Source organism: Chinchilla lanigera, unplaced genomic scaffold (genome assembly GCF_000276665.1).
Source record: "Chinchilla lanigera isolate Chin_1 unplaced genomic scaffold, ChiLan1.0 scaffold00159, whole genome shotgun sequence".
NCBI lineage: Eukaryota > Metazoa > Chordata > Mammalia > Rodentia > Chinchillidae > Chinchilla > Chinchilla lanigera.
The window spans coordinates 1838830-1861059 of NW_004955560.1; positions in this window are offsets into that span (position 1 = coordinate 1838830).

The window sequence follows — 22230 nt, forward strand, 5'->3', positions numbered from 1 at the left end:
TGTCCTGTATTATGTTGTTCCCCTTGCAAAATAAGCCACCCCAAACCAACACAGAGATTAACTTGGATTCTTGCAAAGGGAAGCAGCTCTCATGAGAAGACTGCTCTGGTAGAAAATGAAGCCCATCTTTTCTCAGGCTGTACTTTGCCCTGCACCCCTCAAACACTCTTCATTCTCTTCATTGCAACTTGCAAGGAGGAGCCCAACTTGTCTCTAAGACCTCAGACCATTTATCAGCCTTCATGATAGGAGACCTGTATTACTCTTTGCTCTGAACATCTAGAGGGAGTTGCAGGGGATGGTCAGTCACATTATCACTGCAGGCAGGAGGCAGCCACAACATGAGACAGACTGGACCATGGTGTGAAAGGAGGAAGCTGTTGACCAGTGTGATAGATCTTTTTTCACCTCTTCTCTTGTCTTTTACCTTTTGGCACCATGTTTTTATTAAGTGAAGCCAAGTATAAGTTATCCTGGCAAGCTATTTCTTTTTCCAGGTGAACAGCAGCACTCAGAATGTGGCCTATAATAAGGGTCCATAATGTGTCCTGTGGAGCCTTAGAAAAGATTTAAATTAAACACAGAGTTGGCATTCCTGATGGAGTTCAGATTCTTTTACCAAGGAGTTTAAATTCTTTCACAAATGTTTGGATATCTCAAGTATTTTGAAGTCTCCATTGCCATAGGGAATTCAAGAGTCTGTCTGCCCAGAGAGGCTGTGGAAATGGAGAGATAGGTTGCCTGGGTGGCTCTCCTCAGTGTCAGTCCCCAACCTAACACAGCAAGAGGGGAGATGAAAGGAGAACGATTCCTAGTGGAAGCCACTCACAAGATGTTCCCAGAAAAATAGGACAAGGACAGAGAATCCTACTAATCCTAACTTTTGTTTCACCTTCGAGTCTCTAATATATTTAAAAGTAAAGCAACTTCCAGAATCCTGCAGCTTGGGAAAGGATCCTTAGAAGGCCCACCATGGATGACAGCTCTAGGACATCTTTCACAAGGCCACAGTGTCTCCAAAAGTCAGGATAAGTAAGATCCATGGAGCACAAAAATCATTAAATTATTCTAACAAAAATCCTGTCATGAGCTCTTGTATTACCTGCTTGTCACTATGACCTTATCCCTGCCACCTCACTCCACTAGCAGATGTTCTGCCAGGAAGTGACTCTCTTGATAGAAGGGCTCATATCTCATCATCATGATAGTTCAAGCTCTTACACTACATCTAGTATTCATTGATGGAGGGAGAGAAGGAGAGATGGATGGATGGATAAATGGCTGGATTGGCTAAATGGATGAATAGAAAAGGGGATGGAGGGGTTGATGAATCCATGGATGGATTGATGGATTAATAGAAAGAGGAAAGGAGGGATGAATGGATATGTTAATAGGTGGAGAAAGGAATGCAAGGAAGAAGGGAGGGATCAAATGTAAAGGGTTGAGTATAGCTTATGCAACTTAGCATTTTCTTAGGACAATCATATCCACAGGAAGTAAGTGTCAACTAGGGACCTGCTAAGCATCTTCTATGTTCCTACCGTACCACTGTAGCCATAGAAAAAGGCTGAATCTCGTGCTTTCTGTAAAGTATTAGAAAATGATTAAGAGTTTTAGTGAACCCACAGACTCTTTGGGGATCTTGCCTTGGTTCCAGGTCTGGCTCAGTCATTTATGGAGTAGAGGGAGGCTTGTCTCATCCCACAGTGGCGTGCCCTCCTCCTGTGGTGGTCGTGAAACCAAGTGAAGCACCTCATGTAAATCTTCACATCCCGACCCTGATGCAGTCAATAAACTTCTCCTAGGGATCAAGACTGGACAAAAATTATTCATTTTCTTCAATTTAATACACTAAGATTAAAATCAATGAACTGAGGAAATATCTAGAATTTTTTAAAGAAAAAGCATGCTATGACAAAGCACCACAAAACAATTAGTCTCACTGAATTAGATGAAAGAAACCTACATTATGATTCATCATTCAGTGCTGGCAAAGAAGCCACAGAACAGGTATCAGGGGCTGGACTTCATTTAAAGAGCTAATCGTCCTAGAATGTTTCCAAAAGTTTCAAAAACTTAAGAAATCTTATTTCCATAGTCTTACTGGTTTTCTCTAAATAAAAAGCCATTTCTTCCACAAGCCAGGGATTCCTGTGCATCAAGGTTCATGAAGCAGCTCCCTGATCCCACTGGGGAAGCAACTGAACTGGGATTAAGAAAGCTAGATCAGCTGAGCTGGTATCCATTTCATGCCTCTCCCTACACACACACACACACGCACACACACACACACACACACACACACACACACACCCCTATAACATATGTAGTTTAAGAATGCACTCTTCAAAGAGCAAGGATGCTGTCATTGTCCTGCTTTGGAGGCTGCACTTACAGGAAAGATGAACTCCCTCTGAAGGACACATGCTGACCCCCCAGCACATGGCTAATCACCATCTGTGTCCCATCTCTACTGTTGCTGATGGGAGACAGCAGACTCCCTGAGCAGAGTTCAGTCCAGTCACCTTGCCCCTCAAGTCCTCTCCCGGACTTCTCATTCTTCACTGTGTTTTGCCCTCTCTGAGTACAGCCCACAGATCCGCAGCATCAGAGCCACACAACAAGCCTGGTAAGGACTGCTCATCTGCACACGCTTCCCAAGGTGACTGTCATAGGCACCCACAGAAGTGAGACAGATTGGAGACCCCCAAAATCTGTAACTCCAGGCAGAGCCTACTCTCATCCCCAAAGCTAACTGCTGATTGAATTCCAACTGACGTCCAGCAGACGAAAGGCCCCTGCCATTGTTCAGCCCCAAATCCCTCTTCTACACTCCAGAGGAGTCTGACCAGGTTTTCTCACTGCTTAGATCTTTCAGGGGCTCTTGTCTGCCCTCAGAATAAAGCCCAGGTCAGTGTGGAAATCCCTGCCTACTTCCCCTTTCACTTCCACTGCCCGCTCCACTCATCCTGCAGCACTTTTAGGAGGTTTCCTGATGCCCCTGGTCCTGGGCCTTCATATACACTGTTCTTCCCGCTTCCCTTCCAGTCTTCTTGCCCCAGCACCTCCACATTCATTTTCCAGATGTGGGGTTGTCATAATATACTACTGTGAAACCTCACAGAACAGCTTACCCCTCCCCATATGAGCCCCAGGCCCACTCTGTGGGGTTTCTCTGGTACCCTGGCAGGTGGCTCACAGCACAGCAGCTCACAATACAGTTGCACAGGGATCTGTAAAATGAGTAAATAGTCCTGCGCCCCCAACTCTCTGATGGTGAGAGTAAGGCCCTCATGCCTGTAAACCCACTCCAAGGAGCAGGCTTCACTCGGCAACACCAGGCAGCTGTCTGTGAAGCCCCAGTGAGCTCCTTATCCAAGGACTTCACCGGGGTCCAGAGGACAAATGATGCAGATGGGAAGAGGAAAGAAAATGTTTTTCATGCGTCTTGGCTCCAACAGGTAAAGGTAAGCATGCAGCACTGGGGCAAGAGTCACCCTTGGAGAACAGAGCTGCCAAACATGGTTCTCTGCTCGAGTGCTCCTGCTCTGCTAATAGGAGCAGTTCCACGGGATGCCCAAAACCACATGGTTTTTCCTTTTCTTCAGCTTTGTTTCATGATTTTTACCTCCTGAGAATTTGTCTTTCATTTTCCAGATTTACAGGGGAAAAGTGAGACAACCTCCAAGACAAAATTCCATTACAATGTGGTTACTGTCCAGCATGAATGGTCTCTAGAGGTGTCTGTGATAAAGTCAAGACCTACATCAGAAGGACACGAAACACGCAGCACTAACTCAATGCAAGCCCCACCTGGGCATGGAAACAAAGCAGCAGGCTCAAGCAGACCCATCTTGGTATCCACTTTGGACTTTTGCCAGGGGCACAGAATTCTGCCAGAGCCTCTGAAGGTAACAATGAGATTCATACAGTTTTCTCAATGAGGAGCAGAAGGCTGTAAAACCAAATCCACCTTTAAATTTACATCTCTGTCTCTCATTGAACTTTCAAAGACAAGAATCATATGAAACTTCTCAGAATGTACTAAAGGCAAGATTTCCACTTGTATTTCAGGACACTGGGGATGGAGAGCAGCTGAAGGAGCAGATTCCCATTTGCTGCTAAGGGGAAAAATATTGTCTTATATCCCAGGTCTGTTCTCTGAAGTTACCTACATCCCTACAGCCCATGGCAGCCTTTAGATCATCATGTTTTCCTTTGATGGCTAGCAAGAAAGGTTGAAAAGCAAACTAGCTGTGGTTGCTGAAGACTTCTAACTTGATCAGGATGGCTCAGGGTGGTGGTTTGGGAAACCACAGACAGGAAGTGGAATTTTAAACCAAACTGATGTAAATGTATCTTTATCCAATACTCATTCATGAGCCCCACTAAGATTTTGTTGTGATGTTTAAGTGTCTTTGTTGGAGGCCCCCAAATGAGAAACTCGATCATCCAGGAGAAAGCAACACAGGTGCTGGTGAGGTTGAAACTTAGAAAATATGTTAGACAGGCAGGCTTCTCTGCCAACCAACAGCTGGCCAGCCCCTTGCCTTACTGGTTCTCAAAGCAAAGTAGTACACTCATGGCACATGAGCAGGTGCTGAAATGTGGGTTCTCAGGGTAATGCAGACTGATTGAATCAGGGACTTAGGGTGAGTCCCAGGGGTCTGTGTTATAACAAGCACATCCAGGTATTAAGTTGGACAAGCGCTGATCAGCTCAGTGGTTCCCAAATCACCAGGCATTTTCTGCTTCTGAATGTTGTTGCCTCACACCTGCTGAACCAGAACTTCCCTGGTTTGGACAGTCAGCCTTGATGAAGACAAAGACTAACTCACACCACTGCATAAGCGCAGGCAACAGAAAGCCTTGCTGAGGTGGCAACTACTCACAGGATGCTGCCTGGTTTTGAAGTTCATGTTCTAATTTCTCTGGAAATTAGATCATGTTCCAGTATTAGTAACTGGCCCTCAAATTTCTTCCAGATTTGATATAAAGCAGATTTTTATTATGTACAATAAAACAACAACAACATTGACGAAACCAACATTTTACCTGAACATTGTGAATCTGAAATAGATACATATCAAATGATAAATATCCCCATTTCCTGTCCCACAAAATGAGTTTGTTATTTATAAGTAGTTGGAAGAATGGGTTTGGCAGGGGATTTGTAAGACACATTTAGGTATTTTGGATGAGAGGGGAAGTTCCTCAGGTAAAACTGAAATAGGAAATTGCAGGGAATATATTATGAAAACCTGTCATCCAACCTAGGTGAAGTGATCATTTAAAATAAATCATTTAAATCATAATAAAATGATGATGATGATTATGGTGATGATTAAAATGATGGTTATATTCTGATAATCATAAAAGAATCACAATGAATCATTTTTTAAAAATTCAAGTCTCAATTCAGATTCAGATTAACTCCACCCCAGGAACTAAAAGAAACTGTAGACATGTTCTTAAAATGCAATCAGTAATCTGAGAAATCAGGAAGAGCTGCAAATTACCAGAGATGGGACAAGGATGAGTGCTGCCTTAATTTTGAAAGAGAAGAGAAAGTTCACACTTAGATATTTCAGAACACTGAATTTAACAATTCGTTTTAGAAAGTTCTCAGACAATGCATTCAACAGGTGGATTTTAACACCCAGGAAAGAGGAAAGTGGTTGTGGAGTTGCCGGCCATTACCCAAGAGCCAATCACAGCCAAAACCCCTCTCCGATCTGTAGGTAGTCACCGGGACCAAAGCATACTTGAGCCAGGCTGTCCCCTATTTCAGTAAGAAAACTGGCAAACATCCAATTTCTTTTTCCTGGGGATGGGATAAAAATGGAGGATAAATGATAAACATTCACACAAAATTTCCATCAGGATAATGAATATGCCCGAGGAACTGATTATCAGCCTAATTGAGATTTCTCTAAAAGGCTTAGAACTTGACAGTGAATCCAAATTCCACTACTTGTTAACTGTGTGACCTTGGACAAGTTATTTAATTCCTCTCTGCTTTTGTTCCATTATCTATAAAATAGAACAATTATACTTTAAAGCATTGGGCAAAGATTGAATGATTTGTTGTTAAAACTCCTTAGAAGAATGGCTAATATATAGTAAGATTCATGAAAGTGATGCCTGGTAGGAATTATGCTGTTATCAATGAAATAAATCCGTGCTCATGAGGTTTTACCAATGGGGCATTTGAGGCTGGGAAGGAAGGGTGACAGTACCTAACAGCCTCCGTGTGCTTATGGGTACATTTCACAGACACTCCCTTGGTTAAAGCTTCCCTCTTTCCATTAATGATATATAAAGCTAATGCAAAAGAATTTTGCTTTACTATAGGAGGGAAGATGCCTGTCACCTTGTAGTTTAGCACATGAGGAGTATGATCCATTACAGCAATGACATTTTTTCCCCATCTGCTAATTCTGGCTGGAAAGGACATCTGCTAATGATGGAGCCCTAAAGCTGTGGCCTTAGCATGGACTCCAGGAGAGAGCTGTCAATGTGCCCCACACAGGGCCCTGGAAATAGAACATTTCTGTGTCCTGGTACAGTAGCCTTTTGTAACTGTGGCTTTGGCGTTTCATTTACATCTGACATTATGAAGAGAAACCTCAATTAGGCTGATAATCAGTTCCCCGGGCATATTCATTATCCTGATGGAAACTTTTGTGCGGATGTTTATCATTTATTGAGCAAGTTACTAGTGAAAAAGCAAAACAATTCTGTAAGTATTCTTTAAACACAGAAGAAAATATTGAAGTATGCTAACATGCTCAAAGTAATGGTGAATGAAAATAAATTACTTGGTACCTATCATTGTTAATGGGAGATGTGTGAAATACACACTCTATTGTGCCGACTTGATTATTTCAATTACTGAACATGTAAAATATTCACGGAAGCCATCTGAAGGTTGGCTTACAACTTCAATACCACAGTGTTATTTTCCTATAAGACCTTGGGCTCCTCAACCATGAACCCTTAAGACTACAGGTATTTCAGGGGAGAGGCCTCTCAGGTAGAAAGCAAATTCCTTACTCCACAGTGCTAGCCCAGCACAGTACTGTATAGTATGGCCAGGACACAGCACAGATCAGCAAGGATGAATGGGTGGCTTTAACCAGGTGGAATTCATTGGATCACATGATGCCTTCAAGGCCCATTTGAATGGCGTACAGATTGCTCACACACATTCATGGAGCATAGAACATTATGTTTGCAAGATATCCCTTCTCGTCTGATCCTCAAAATTAATGTCACCTATGTCTGCAAGGACACTTACCTCTACCATCCCTTCAATGCAAACAATGTGTGTCTCTACACATCTACAGCCCACTCTCCCACCATCAAAAGAACAGAGTTGCCCCATACCATCACCTCTTGGCTTGCTCTCCTCTCATTTCTTTAATCTCTACTTGTCTCTGTCATATGTCCCCACATTCGAAGAAAACAAGCACTCCACCTACCCTTAGGTGTTACATTCCTTGTTGGTGGGATCTATTGCTTATTCGCTCATGTCAGCCATTCAACTAGCAGAAGATGAGCACCAGACTTGCCAGACACTGTCCTAAGACCTCAGAGATGAACATATATGGCAGCATCCCTACCCTGAAAGCCACTAGAGCATGGGCAAGGAAGAGTCCCACAAGACATGGCTTTTCCCAAATGAGTGCATGTGGGAGATGGACCTGTGAGAAGCCTTTAATGGTTTGAAGCAGAAGAACATAGTCAGATTTTCACTTTTAAAAGTTCATCTGTAAGTTACCACACAAATGCAAGAGGTTAATAATAGCAGAAACTGTGTGTCCATGTGTTTGTAGAGGTATGGAGGTATATGGGAACTTTATGTAACTTCTGTTTAATTTCTTTGCATACTTGAAATTGCTTTAAAAGTAAAGTCTATTAATTTTATTTAAAAATTTACTGTCTGAAAGGGAAAAAGAAGTTGATAGTGACTGCATTTTGGCTGTGGGCAATAGTTGCTGAAGTCATTTAAGGTTGTGTCCATTTGATTGGCTTTCGGATCTGACCAAGGGATTGGTAGAACACACTTCTAAATGTCTGGTTGGTCATGGAGGCATGGGCATAGGCTCAACATCTGATCCTCTGCCTCTTCTTTACTGGTTCTGCTTCCTGGCCCACAGGTATTAAGCAGTTTTCCTCTACAACACACTTCTGCCATGAGGTTTCTGCCTTGAGGTTAGCCAACCCTGGACTAAATCTCCTGAAACCATAAGTCAAAGTAAACCTCTCCTCCATTAATTTGTGGTGTCACATATTGTGTCCTAGGGACAGGAAATCTAATAAATAGAACTGGTATAACTTCTAGATAGAAGATTGATGAGAGATTTTCAAATGTGTAGATCACCTGGATTTACAGATCAGGTAAAACCTTATGAAAACAGTTTCAACCAGGCATTTCATGCCTCCCTGTGGACACTCAGGCTGCCGACCTTGATGAAGTCTTCCCAGAAAATCTAACCTCCAGATGTAACTCACTTTCCAAAGGACAGAAAGTGACAATACAGGACACCATGGAAACACTTAGAGCTTGAAACATTCTGGTAAACAAACAATCCAATTTCATCAAGTAAATTATAAGGACAAAAAAAGAGGGAAAAGGAGATTCTGGTTTAAAAGAAAAAGTAATTATCAACTGATGACAGTGTATGGTCATTGTTTGGATCTAAGCAAAGCAACTGGATAAAAAAATAGAAAATTGAGAAGGAAATTTATATGACAACTATATATTTTGTAACATTAAGGAATTACTGATAGGCGTTTAAAAATATGGTCATGTTTCTTCAAGAGCCCTCCTTCAAAATACATATTTAAATATTTATATTTGACATGATCATCTGTTTGGGTTGCATGTCAAAATAATCTAGGGTCTGCATGAAACAAGACAGGTCATGTGTTGATGACTACTGATGTATAGAGGGACTCATTATATGCATCCATTTACTTCTACAGTAAATATACTTTTCTTAATTTTCCACAGTAGAGGTTTGAACATGATATAGGATTTCGATAATGACTGTACAACTCTTAATCTTTTAAAAATCATTGGTTGGTACACTTAAAACAAGTAAACTTCATAGTATGTAAGTTAAATTTAAAGAGAGCTACCTTTTTAAATAATGCAAAGTAAGAGGTCTCACTATTAAATTTTATTTTTTATTTATTTTTTTTTATTTTAGAAATAAAGGTAGAACAGATAAGGGCCTTGAAGGCATCATGTGATCCAATGAATTCCACCTGGTTAAAGCCACCCATTCACCCTTGCTGATCTGTGCCGTACTGTACAGTGCTGTGCTGGGCTAGCACTATGGAGTAAGAAATTTGCTTTCTACCAGAGAGGCCTCTCCCCTGAAATGCCTGTAGTCTTAAAGGTTCATGATTGAGGAGCCCAAGGTCTTATAGGAAAATAACAGATAAATATTTATCTGTTAGTATTGAAGTATGTTAGCATACTTCAATACTAACAGATTGACAATGTTTTACAAAATAGCAAAGGATCAGTACAGACATTACAGAGGTACAAACAGAGTGGTAGGGAATTAACAATGCTTATTGTATTACATATTGATATCTCCAATGTAGTTTCTCATGAAAACACATATAGACATACAAAGCTAATCAACCAATGCCTCACTGACAGTTTCTTTCAGCAAGGAAATACAGGACAGTAGAACACCTGTGTTAACTATCCTGTATATACATATATACAAACTTTCTCCTTCTTTCCCTAGAGTGAAATAAAGTGACTAGTTGGGAAGGTTTCACCAAAGGGCATCTGAAAGATGACCACAGGTTGAACTAAGGAGAAAGCAGTGTTTGTGGGGAGAAATTAATTCCAGAAATGTTAATGACACAAGGTCTACAGGACCTGGTAGAGCAAGCAGGGAGAGAAGAGAGTATCACTCCCAATGTCCAGCTTACACTAAGTGGAAAGCTGTGTCCATGGTCAGGACAGGCAGAGGAAAGAAGCAGAGCTGGAGGAGAGGGTCCTCACTGACTTAAGGAATTTAACAACCTGAGGCAGAAGGTAGCCAAGGAAACAGCTGGAGAAAGAAAGGACAGCACACCTTAGAGCCCCACTTTCAGGGACTAGACCCACCTCTGAGTTAAACATTAGCCCTGGGCTACAATGGGAAAACATAACCAGGTAGCCTAGCTTATACACACAAATCTCCAGGCACGTGCCCGGGGGTCTTCTGCAATCCTTGACCAACCCCAACTTAAATCCCATGTAATTTATTAGACTGATTCCCTCCCCTGCATGTCCATGGGCATTGGACAGCATGACAGTCCTCCAAGACCACAAAAGGTCAAAATTCCACTGCCTGACAGAGAGGCTGAGCCAAGTTGCTCACTGGCAGGAGTCAAGCTTCAGACCAACTATTCAATCCTACCCCAAACTCTGACACCAAAAACTTTCAGCACCAAGCCCGCTTGGGACTCTGAGCTCTTCTCACTGGTGGACTCCTACCCTGTGGAGTAAACTTTCAGTCTTTGATGCTGCTCCTTTTTGGTGTCCTGCTCAATTATCAGGACATCAAGAATATGGACAGGACCTTTGATCCAGTAACAGAACCAAGTACAGAGGGGCCTTGCAGCTAATGCTCAAGGAGAGGGCTGAGCACCACTGCATTTTACCTGCAATTTTTAGGTCTTTAGTTCTTTTTGGTAAATTAACCCTATTTTCAGAAAATATTTCCAGGCTAAGACATTGGGTATTTTAGAAATCTGACCCAAAATGGGAACAAAAGGTCTTGTCTTTCAAAATTTCTGAGCTAGTCATTTTTAAATATTACTTACAAAAAGAAGATCACTAAAATTTTTATCTGAGATAGTCTTCAAAGGCAGGTTTGACCCAGTTAGATTTATTGCTGTAATTGATATCTTTGATTTTCTTCTCTTTGTCTTTTTTCAAAGCTTTTTGATATTACCTTAGTCATTTTATTTTTTGTGATTGTTGCTAAGTGAGTCATTTATTGGTATAATTTGATGCTGGTATGCTCTCTTTATAGTACATTATCAATTCTTTCCTTGATTTTGTTTTTCCCCAGAGTGTGAGATAGTGAGATAGTATATATCTTCCATCTCATGTGGTAGCCTCTCTAAGAAGGGTATGGAAAGAAATGATGTGTTTTACTGTGTACTGGGGGGAGGTGTGTGTATGTGAGACAGAGAGAGACAGACAGACAGACAGACAGACAGAAAAAACACAGGATGAAGAACAGGAATTATAAATAGATTTTGTTGTTTTTCTGGCAGACAGTACAAGCAGAGAAAAATTAAATATGTAGTAAATTGAAAATTGAGTGAGTTTCCTAAACTGAGATGCATTTGCCTTATGTTTAATGCCACTTCCAAGCCAGGCGTGGTGGCACAAGCCTGTAATCCCAGCACTTGGGAGGCTGAGGTAGAAGAATCGCTGCAAGTCTAAGGCCAGCCTGGACTAGAAGGTGAGCTCAAGGCCAGCCTGAATTGCATAGCGAGACCCTGTCTCAAAAAGACAAAATAAAAAAAAAGTCACTTCCAGATACCAGCATTTGAGTTCTGCCTGTCTCAATGTGCAAAGTTCATACGAACATATTCTTTAAGGCTGGGCTGGGGTGGAGGTTAACATTTTTTGGAGAAGTAGCGGAGAGTATACTGAGGACTCCCATTTCAATGAGATTTTGAACCTAAAACCACTCAGAGGAGAAGCTCAGACTACACTGGGTGTCACCAGCCTCTGCTGGACTTGCAGATTCTGCCATCTTTTTAGCATGTGGCAGTTCCTGGTACGATCCCAGCCCTTCTCTGTACAACCTCTCGGGATAGATGCTGTATTGCAAAGCTGATTTCCTGTACTCCCTCTTGCTGAGCTTCTCTTCTCTGACCAATTTCAGCCTAATAATGTGCAGATTTCATTTAGCTTCATTTATTCTCCCTGGTGCTATATCTAGGCCCTTCCCAATTGCTTCAAGAGCTAGATTTAGCCAATGCCAAAGCAGTCTCACAAAAAAAAAAGAATTGCTCTCACTTTACTATCTCCCCATGACCCCGAAGGTAGTCACGTTAGCAGTAGTGAATTCTTGGGGTTTTTCCTTTCAATTAAATGCTTCCAGAAACAAAATTTCAGAAAATGGATTCAGATCCGAAAGTCTTTCCAAAAGAATTTCACAGGGAAATGTATTACTGGCGTAAAACATCCAGCATCCTTCTGGCCAGCATTTTCTCATTTTTCAGATCTCCAGCAATGTACAAACCCTAGCACAGTAATCATCATCTTTTCTAAACTGGACCTAGTTCTCTAGAACATGCTTGCTCTTCTGACCCAAAGGAATTTCAAAGTACAGTGTAACCTTGAGTTTTTGTGTCCTGACCACCTGAAAGCTGTAGAGACCTTATTTATAGTCTGCCTTGAAAGGTTTTTCTTTAATGAGAATTTTTACTCATCTTCCACTGAGAGTGATATGAGGATATGTGAGTTCCAGAGAGTGCTCTGCAAGTCTGCATGTGAAAATATGACTTGTGTTTCTTCCAGTGCTACCTGTGGAGGCAGCCAAGCAAGTTTCTAATCAGTACTTAGCAGTACCACATCATTCCTAGTCCTTGAGACTTACAGCGTGGTCCCCAGGAGAGCAGCATCAATAACTCCTATAAACTTGTTAGAAATGCAGAATCTTCGGCCTCAGACACCCACAGACATCCAGGGTCACAATCTCTATTTTATCAAGATTCTCAGATGATTCTCTTGCTCCCAGGCTCCAAGAAGCACTGAAAAAAGTCCAATGGCCTGGAGAATGGAGCTGGCCAGAGCAGGTCTCCAAAAGCAGAAACAAACAATGAGGCAATTCGAGACCCCACTAGGTAGAAGATCTGAGGAAAGGTGCGAAGGATGGCAGTAGAAAAATTTTGGGGGACAGAAGTTTTGGGAGCCTTGTGTGCACGTGTGTATGCATATTGCAATCTCTACATTCCACAACCACTTCCAAAGGTATGCATTTTCAGCTTTCCTGTAAAGGAGAAAACTGAGGTTCAGAGTCTTTAAGTTTACCCAAAAATCACTCAAGAAGTTAAGGCTTTGCTTGACTCAGCTAGATTTAGCCAACTCCAACACAGTCTCACAAAAAAACAACTGCTCTCATTTTACTGTCTCCCCATGACCCCTAAGTCAGTCATGTTAGCAGTAATTAAATCAATCCCTTTGTTTTCTAACAGGTAACCTTAGTACAGTGTCTAAAATGAAGACAAGACCCTGTTTTCAAAGAAAACACTGTACAGTACATGCCCAATATAAATTGAGGTTGTTTTTTTTTTTTAAAAAAAAACCTCCAGAAAAAAATAAATTCCTTTTAAACTCCAGAATTCACAGAGCTCTCATATTAAGGCGTTTTCTAAATTATGTTATTCTGAACACCAAGTCATTACATAAGTAAGACCCATTAATCAGAACATGTTTGTTATACCAGCTGGGAGCGGTCACCTAATGGAATCAGAAAGAGAAAAGGAATTTAATAAAAGTTTAACAATTTTCTGCAGCCAAAGTGCACATTTAATAAGTGTAGAACATTGTCCTGCACAAACTTTTGAAATAAATCACCTTACAAGGTAGGATAGCATGTTGTTACACTGTGAAACTCATAACTATAACTCTATAAATGAAAGAAAAATACCAGTATCTCCAGTGTTTTACCAGTGGGTGCTTGTGACATCACGCATGATTGAAGAAGTCCTGGATTTCAAACAGTTTAAAGCAAATGGAAATGGTTTGCCCTGAAAAATCATATTTGATGACTCAAAAAGTACCGTTGGTGATGGCAGTGGTCAACAACGAAGCAGCATGTGACTAGTTTGAATAAAATTATTTTGTGAAGTGTGACAACAGAAAATGGTATTACTCCTTAAAAACCATCTCATATAGCACAGAGTTTAAATAAGTTCATAGAACAAGAGCAGGGGCTGGGGATTTAGCTCAGCGGCACAGCACCTGACTGGCAAGCACAAGGTTGTGAGTTCAATCCCCGGTACCAGACAAAAAAAAAAAAAACTATAGAACAAGAGCAGCCTTCCTGGCAAGTGCAATGTCTTGAGTTCAATTCTTTGTACCAAAAAAAAAAAAAAAAGTTTGTAAAACTAATAAGTTCAAATTTAGAAGTAAAACTTTGACTATGTCCTTTACACCTCTAACAATTTTTTCAAGCTGGCCAAAACATATTTTGTTGCATTACTGATGCTGAGAAGAGGCGGTCTCCCTGACAAACAGAAAATGGAAAGGAACCACACAGCCTGAGATAGGTGTTGATAAGCAGTCAGTACCAACTCATACAGAGGCGGCTGTGAGTCGTCAGATTAGCAGAAAACTCCACAGAAGATGACTCCTTGGCCCCACTGCAAAGAAGAATTGTGGAGGAACAGAAGGAGAAGACTGGAAACAAGACAGCACGTGTTCTTAGGCAGGAAGGGAAAAGATGCTCAGGGTTTACAGATGCCTATAGGGTGATGCATGAACAGGAGCACATGGACTGAAGTAATCATTTCACCTGCTGACCCCAGCAGAAGGGAGGACAAAAAACATAGTATTTTATCAGATTTTCCTTCCTTCTAAGGTCACCCTCCTTCTAAAATCGCTGTATATCAACCAAAACATCAGTCATTTTCCTGTTCATGAGTATGAACAGGTACTCAACACAGAATCACAGTACACACCAAGGTATACAAGCAAGTCATCTGTTGAAGGAAAATGCTTGGGATTTCTAATTTCCAGGAAATAAACTCTGAAACTAGATGAATGGGGCAAAAGAGGAAACCTCAAAATTCCAAACAAAAATCTTGGATTAGAGTAGCTTTCTTGATCACATCCTTCTCCTTTATCTTAGGATGCCTCTCCCATCCTGATGGAGTAACTAAAGGAAGCCACTGTTCTCTGACATTCGTATGTTTTCTGCAAGGAGACGCCTTCCTCTGCCACAGGACACTCTTTTACCTCATTATATTTAGTTGTGACATTCTGTTATGCTATGCATTAAGCTTTATTAAAACTAAGAGCAATGACATCCCTCAGCCAAGTCTGCTGCGCACATTTGGAGGTGGACAACAAGGTCAATGCACCGGGCTTGCAGTCAATGATCAGGAATCCCTTAAGGGAACAAATGGAACTTTTTCTCCAAAAGCAAATCCCTCCTTCCACTACTTCAGCATCTCTAGGAAGCACAGTGTGGGTAGTTTTATAAAAGCATTTAATCTCTTTTTCCAGCCCTAAAGAATTCAAAAGAATAAGGTCTAGTCTTAGAGTATTCTAACATGCAATCAAGAAAAAGTAAATGATAAAACTATATTCAAGAATTCAGTGGTAACACATAAATATTACTCTTAATAAGCAGGGCTAGACACACACTTTCTTAACAAGATGCTACCTAAACCCAAATCCAGTCAGCCCCCTGAGTGACAGAAGCATGAGACACTGCTATTCAAGTTAGGACCTGGACAAAGACCTTCACTGTCATCAGAGTCCTCCAGCATCCATCCTAAGGTGTCAGCCAGCAATTTCACAACAGAAGGACTTAAACATAAATGAACTTTTCAGAAGAAGCAAACATCATTATTGTTGTCAGGTTGTCTTAGTCACTTTCCTGGTCACTGAGACACAATACCCAGCACCCACAAATTAAAGAAGGAAAGGCTGATGTTGGGTCACAGTTTGTAGAGGTTTTATTCCACACTCTGCTGGCTCCAAGGCAGGATGGCGTGGCACATGGGCAAGGCAGAGGACAGCTGTGTGTGGCGTGGAGAACAGGAAGCAGAGAGAGTGAAGGGAGAGGGCAGAGAGGGAAACCAATCCTTTCAGGCCATGGCCCCAGATGCCTGCCTCTGACCAGGCTCCACCTCCCAGCATCACACTCAGATATAACCTCATCGTTGGACTAAACCACCAATGAGTGTCACAGCCCCATGTTCCAGTCACCTCCCAATAGCCCACCTATGAACACATGAGGGTTTGGGGACATGTGTAGATATAAACCTAACATTAGATGACACTGATTTATGTGGAGACCTCAAGTATGGCCCTAATAAACACAGAAATGGGATGATTTTGTGCTAGAGAAGCTGTTTTAAAAACTTATATAATAATTTAAAATTCTGGAAAATTACAAAAGATGAATGACCTATTATTATGCCAAAACCACCAGTCTAATGGGGAAAAAAAGGCATTTTTCTTTTTAGTTTTATACTGGAAAAGGCCTTTTTGAGTGTTGCACAAAATCCAGAAGCTCTTAAAGAAAGCTGGGCAAATTTATGAAACACATGAAAATAATAATATTTCCCATAAAAAAAAAAACCACCATAGAACCCAGTGGCAAACTGAGAAATGGAAATGTGACAATAACGCCGACCAACGCCTGATTTTCTTCATTTGCAAATGCCTTAGAAATCCACACAGAAACCAATGGCCATGGGGAGGGAAAAACCAAAGGCTTTTCACAGAAACTGAAATATGTATGGCTTAAGTAACAAACTGCATCAATTCTGATTGTTATATTTCAACAATTTTAAAATCCACATGAGTTTTACAAGCAAAAAGTACATGTTAAACTCAATGAACTGCAGTCCACAAAAAAATATCAAAGCACACTCTATGGTACAAGAAAGTTAAGTTAAAGTTACAACAAAATAGTATTTTTGCCAAGTGCAGTAAAAAATTACAACAATAAAAATAATGTATTGACAAGGTATAGTCCAAAAGGCACACATGTGTGTACACACATACTGTTACTGTGGGTGATAGTCACTACAGTCTTCATGAACAGCCTGGCAAGTCTCCAAAAACAATGAACATACCTGTACTCACCTGTACAACAACCCTAGTCCTAGCAATTAATCCCAAAGAAATATTTTCACATGTGTGAAATAAAACAATACACATAATATATTAATTATGTCATTATTTATAATAGAGAAATATTGGAAAGAATTTATAATAGGGAAATATTAGAAAGACTATACTGATAATACTTTTCACAAATAAATTACCACATGCCTATGAGTAAAGTGTCATCTATAATGGAATAATATAAAGCCACTTAAAATAATGGTTCAACACTTAACAATAGTGACTGGGAACAATATCCAAGGAGTATATTAAGTGAAAAACAACCAAGAGCATAGTACTGTATAAGAATATTACTACTTGAAAGGGTAGGAGGCATAGGTAAATAAACAGATGTGTTTATGGCTTCAAATGCACAATCCACCTTTGTAAGAACACAGAAAACTCAGCTCAATGTGGTTACCACCAGGGAGATCTAAGAGACTGAATGACGACAGGAGACTTCATTCTGAGCGTCTGCCATCTTGTCTCTCAGGAATATGTGTGCACATGAGACATTTTTGTCTTAGTCTTTTCAGCCTGCCATAACAAAGTGCATTAGACTGGGTAATTTACAATAGAAACTTAGTGCTCCTGGTTCTGGAGACTGGGAAGTCCTACAGAGAGATGCTAGCAGATCTGGTGTTTCCTTAGGGTCCACTCCTCATATATGGCACTGTCTCTGTATCCTCATGTGGTAGAGGGACAGCAAACTCCCTCAGGCCTGTAGGTCAGTGCCTTCATGACCTAATCACCTCCTTGAAGGCCCAAGGTCTTGATACTGTCATGTTGGAACTCATGTCTCAGCATACCAATTTGGCTAGGGGCAAGACATGAACATTCTTACCATAAAGTAAAAATTCTAACTTTCATGTAATCTGTGTAAAGATTCTAACCCCTTTTAACAGCAAATCAAAGAAAAGGCTGAGAGTGACTGCAGAAGACAACTCTTCATCCACCTCCTAGCCTCCTAGATGCAATTCCAGTGTCCTGAGCATGTCCCTATACCAGAGTCTTCTCTCTGCTGAAGGCTTCAATACTGCACCTTCTTGAAGGAAAAATAAGTAAGACAAAAGACAGTTATTTGGTTTCTAAATTAGACTGGCCCCTCTGAAGAGCTGGTAAGCTCCTGTGTCAGATGGTGCTGCTTGCCAGGTCTTCTGCAGCCCATATCATATTGAATTGTTTGGCTTTATGCTACTTCCACCCAGATCTGACCAATAAAAATGGTCCCTCTCACCACCTCACCTTGACCTTGTGTCCATCTTCACCACCTTCCCAAGGAGTCCACTGAAATATCAAGGTAGAGGCTGATCTAAAAGTTTTGTAGATTTGTGAAGACAGAGGAGGTAACCCAACCAGCACCTGTTAAACAGGCAACTTCGAAGTTCTCAAGTTTTGAGGATTCTATCCCCTTCCAAAGAAAGAAAAGTACTGAAGAATTCATGAGCTTGAATTTGCTCTGATATTCCAACAACTCACCATTTACAAGGGAACTGTGCTGGCCAGACGCCCACCATGGTCCACCTAAACTGGATGACAACAGAAGGTGTAAAGGAGCAGATAATTAGGATTGAGGCCTAATTGACCTTCTCTGCCAGCACAAAGGTGAAAAAACAGCAAGCTGTGCTCCTTTGGCAACATGCCAGCAGGCCAGCACACTGCACGTTCCAGGGAAGTGTCAACACAGCTGAGATCTGGTTTTTTACCTGGGTGTATACTATAGATAATAGGAGGCAGATGACTCTTGTGCTACTCTAATTGCTTGCTCCTGTGTCTAAACCAGTAAAATTGAGGTGAACCAAATGCTTAGGGGTCTTTGTCAACTACAGGCAAAAGCCCCTCTCATCCCTCTTGCAAAATTGCCTATGTGTCTTGTCTTTAAGCTCTGTTCATTCCCTCAAGTGAGGCATTTCTAGCAGTCTGCTTTCCTACAATAGTGTCCCTCAGGGCAACTTCCAAACCAGGGTAAAGCCAGTGCCTTGACAGTTTCATTGTTTTTTCCTAAATAAGCAAATGAACTCCATTAGTCTCAGGGCAAAATGGTATGTGGGAGTCTCATAAGTGTCAATAAACTGTTGGTAAATACTATAAATAGAATTCTATAGTCTTCAAATGATTAACTGCCTGGGATCCATCACTCCTGTCCTCATCCAAATGTTTGTTGAGCACTCACTATGTGCTAAGTTGCTCTTTAGGCGGGGTGGTCACAGCAATGATGAAAACAGTGTCCCAGTCCTAAGGGATCTTGTATTCCATCAGGGGAAGGGGTGAAGAGAAAGAAAGACAAGAGGGCAAAACAAGTCTAGCAGAGAGTGATACAGATGAACAACAGGGAAAACAGACAAGGTCAGGTTACTGGGGAGTGCCTGCTGGCAGCAGGTGTGGTAGCAAAGTGAGATAGCATGGAAAATGTAACATTCAAGCAAAGCCTTCATGGAGATGAAGAGCCAGATACAAGGGCATCTGCAGACAAATTCAGTATCATGTAGTTGCAGAAGACCTAAGACTAACACATCTGGCATGTTCAAGTAGAGCAAGGAGCCCAGTGTTCCTGGACAGGGGACATAGGGGAGTCTTGGAAGATGAGGTTGGGGAAGAGGAAGCATTGGCTTTAACTCTAAAGAAGTAGTGCTACTGGAGGACATGATGAGACCATAACATGGGGTCCACATTCTGGCTGATGATTAAATTTCATTTCACCCTCACTCTAATTCTGGGCTCTGTACAAATACCAACCAGCAGAGAGCACTGATGCATAACCTGATGGCAGGAGCAAAAGTGACTCCCTTATTCTTAGGAATTTGTCACACCCACATTATCCAATATGGCAGCCACTTGCCACATGTGTGGCTGAGCACTTGGAAGGCGGCTCCTCTGAAGTGAAAAACGCTGGGAGAAACAAGCCAGCACTGGAGGACTTAGGATGAAAATATAAAGGAGTCACTATGTCTCAGCTTATTGATGTTCTTACAATGCTGACCTGTGGAAATATTTTGGATACACTGAGTTGCATACAGTGTGCTAAAAATATGAAATCATTCCTGTTTTTACTTATTTTAATGCATCTAGTTGAGAATTAAAATTTGCATATACAGCTCACAATATATATCCCCAGGATAGATCAGATTGTTCCTGGAATGGTGTTAAACCTTCCCATCAGAGAGAGGCGTGTGATAAAGTGCCATAGCTCCTCAGTGAAGGAAAAGAATGATTCAGGTAGCAGAGTATCTTCCTAAAAGTGGAAAGAGAAGCCCTGGTATCTGAAGCAAAAGAGAGTCCTCTTCACACATTCCTCACAGAGAAGGTAATGATCAGAGATAGCAAGAAGCCACGTGGTAGGTTCATCCTCAGAAAACTAAAGCATGAAACTCCAGTTTAAAACATTAGGGTTGATACAAGAATGACTTTCCTAAAGGAGTGAATTAATGCAGCTCAACATCAGAAGGACCACAGCTAAACACTAGACAACCGTGCAGAAAGAGAAAGTACCTGCTAGGTGCTGGTTGCCAGACAGAGCATGTGTCACCCTAGGACACCCTCATGGTCCACTGAAACTCTCAGATAAAAAGATAGAAGTGAAAGTGTGATGGAGACCACTACAAAGCAGCCCTGAGCAGTACTTAAATTAACCAGTGGGTTTTTCATGTTTACTTGTGTATCTGTCCAAGGCGTAGGCTCCTTGTCTGAAGATGAGTGGTGGACTCATACTAAGTGAACCTCTGTGAGTCATGGATCCCTATGGAGGCCTGCAATGGTGGATGAAGCCAGAAAGCCTCAAAGGTAAGGCAAGATCACAGCCAAGGATGCTGGATCTGACCTCAACTACATAAAGACTGTAGCCTCAGGCATCTCACTCCCGGATGAGTTAATTTAATACCTTATTTGGAGAAGTCCTTGAGTGTTACCACCCTTCTTGAGTACTCCCTTCTTTCTTCTGATAATCAAATAAATATGGGTCACCCAGAGAAAGTCTTGGTCTTAGCCCTGACACAATCTCGAATTCTGTAAAAGGGCTTTGATCCTCCTGGAGCCCTGAAATCATTCCATTCACCTCTTTTTATTTAGCCTTTACCACACACTCATTTGGAAGATTGTGGACCTGATTAGCCCACAATAACTAAGGGATATTATTAACCTGATAAGAGTGGCCTGGGTTTTCCTGAGGGCTCTAAAGCCCTAGTTTTTCACTGAAATGTTTTATTTCCTTTCCACAGGGAAAAAATTCTTACCCCTTTGTTTTCCTAAGGCTCTTCATGGAGGAGGTAGTATTGGGGTCCTGTCTGTTACAGCCACCATAATAAGATGGAGAAAGGAAACAGAAACATTTTGTCAAGAAGCAACTTCCTGAATTATAATGAAGAAAATGAGACCCAGAGTCAAGTTCTACTTCTAACTAAGTCTCCTTCTGATGGAGTCCAATGGCCACTCTCTCCCACCAGGGCACATAGGCCTTGCCAAGATTGGATCCAAAGGGGAAGATATGGAGCTTGTGATAAGCCCTTGACTCTGTTGAGACACCAGTCATGGCTTCTCACTCTAGGGAAGACCAGGTTCTCTTCTGTATCCAACACATGGCTGCCATCCCCAAGGGAAAAGCTACAGGATTGACCCAAATAACAAACATCTCACTTCTGCACAGGCCAAGGGGGGGCCCTCTCCTAGGAAAACCTCAAAACCCTTCCAGAAGCCATTGACCTCACACCTACACTACCAAGCATGTTGTCTCCTTTGATGACTTTTTGGACACACAAAGCCCCATCTACTCATACTGGAGTTCTCCTCTGGTTCTCAGCACGGTCCTGTCTTCCTGTCTTCTTTGCCTTGGGGAGAAAGAGAAGAGCTTCCCCTCCCTCTAAGTGCAGTTCTTCAAACAGAACTCTGTATCCCTCAGCTCTCTGTTACTGGGACAAAACACCTGACACCTGCAGCCTCCCAGAGCAGGGGCTATTCTGGCTCATATTTCACAGGGTTCAGTCCATGTGTGAAGCTCTAAAGTAGAAATAGCATGGTGGAAGGGCCTGGTGGAGGACAGTTGCTCACCTATGGCACCCAGGAAGCAGAGAGCAGGGAAAAGCCCAGGAGGAAGGTCATACTGCACGAGCCACACTGACGCTATCAGGAGTGTGTTCCCCTTATTTCCTCAGTGTCTTTCAGGCTGGTCAACTGGACAATCAAGATGAACCAGCATACCATAAACCATCCTCAGGAAGGAAGGAGGGATTGAAAGTCTCTTGTTCCTCATCCCAGATACATGAAAAGTAGCAGACAGGCCATAACAGTTCAGAAAAACTGAACTGTTGTGAATTCACAACAAAGGGACACAGACCCCTACCTACCTACCCTGAGGA